The sequence below is a fragment of the Halyomorpha halys genome, unplaced genomic scaffold, assembly GCF_000696795.3.
Source record: "Halyomorpha halys isolate HHAL.00 unplaced genomic scaffold, Hhal_1.1 Scaffold667.1, whole genome shotgun sequence".
In the NCBI taxonomy this organism is placed as follows: Eukaryota; Metazoa; Arthropoda; class Insecta; order Hemiptera; family Pentatomidae; genus Halyomorpha; species Halyomorpha halys.
The window spans coordinates 297,062-298,673 of NW_027114120.1; the positions used below are offsets into that span (position 1 = coordinate 297,062).

At 30.3% G+C, this 1,612-nt stretch overlaps 1 long non-coding RNA gene across 1 annotated transcript in view; it reads right to left on the reverse strand.

The window, feature by feature from the left end:
- Positions 1-1,110, reverse strand: part of LOC112210839 (uncharacterized) — a 6,950-nt gene extending 5,840 nt beyond the window's left edge. Inside the window, exon 1 of the long non-coding RNA XR_010844497.1 lies at positions 952-1,110. This is a non-coding gene — a long non-coding RNA (uncharacterized lncRNA). The remainder of the gene's footprint in view (positions 1-951) is intronic.
- Between the last annotated feature and the right edge of the window lie 502 nt (positions 1,111-1,612).

Sequence of the window (1,612 nt, forward strand, 5' to 3'; positions counted from 1 at the left end):
ATATATTATATTCTTGTTTATATTTTATATTGTATTCTTATTTTAATCAAGTTCACTCCATACTTATTACGAATTCATTAGCTCATTATTATTAATTCACTAATTGTAAATGCGTATCGTAGTTTGTAGGAAGATAGTCCGGGTGGTGGTCAATAAAAGTATCAAAATAGTGAAAGAAAACTATATATCGTTAAACAACGTTTCGCTCCACTTTGCAGGGCTGTCTGATTGTAGCACAGAGAACAACGTTTTGAGTTGCCCTATATTCCTATATACTATAATAAGTTCTTTCAATTATTTATTTGTTTTTTTAATTTATTTTCATTTTAGTATTTAGTTAATTGAATAACTAGTTTTACCGCTATAATTTAATTTATACTGTACTTTTCTAGCTAATAAATCGTAGTATCATACACTGCCCCCTAATAATCAAAAGTGTAACTAATAAATTTCATTAATTTCTAACCAACCGATATATGTTGTCATCTGGTCAGACCATATTAGATGGATTTTTCTGAATAAATAAAAAATAATGATATATTAGTGTTATTTTATGGGTCTGAACTGTGGTGACTATAATTGGAAGCAGAAAGCAAGTAAGTAATAACCTAGAACGTTGAAACTGCTATCTATATTATAGCTATCAGAGTATTGTAAACACATCAAATCAGAAAGATGTGTCATACGAGGGACATTATACAGGAGGTCGGAAGATACTACAAGTCGAAGAAGGGTGATGGGGTGACTAAGTCTTATGGATTGGAAACGAGCAACTTGCCGAAGGTTTCACTAAACCGAGAATGGAAGATTAGTGAATGAAAGTTTTTCAATACAAGAGTAAAGTTAACTAGCGAAATGACATACAATACCTTCTTATAACAAATATATTAATCTTATTAAATATATTATTTGTTTATAATGCATACTGATAAGAAATACAACAAGAATTACCTCATTATGATAGTGAAGAACTGATAGCTATTGATTAATGTACACTTGAATCTTGAAGCTATTCATGATCGAAAGTTTTTATGTTGTTATCAACATATGATAGACTCGTTTTATTGTAAATATGCGTATGCTGTCATGTGTAAGTGTAATCTATCTGTACGGAATGAAAGTAGTAATTTTCATTATAATTAAATTTAATCAAGATATAGCAAATAATTATTATTTGTTCTTCTCTGTGCATATTAAGTAATGTAGTATTTCAATTGGGTCGAGATTTCACTCTACGTTCGTCAACGAATCAATACGTTTCAAAACCCCTTTGTTCCTGCTGTTAGTAAGCAATACTTTGAAAGAGTAAAGAGATTTTTTTTTAATTTTTTGCACCCGACGGCTGTATACATAACTGGAACCCCTTGAACAATAAATGAAAAACGTTTTTTCGATAAAAGTATAGAAGTACCACTCATATAGCAGGTGAACTTGCACTCAATTATGAACAGCATTCTATTGATTTGGGTTATAACCTGCTATATGTTACTGTTTAATTGCATCACAGCTGTCGAGTTCTTCTTACTAACACAATAGAGTTTATTATCAGTCCACTTTGGGGCCTCAAACCGCATAAATACGAATATAATTTTGATGTCAAGTTATAACCAAC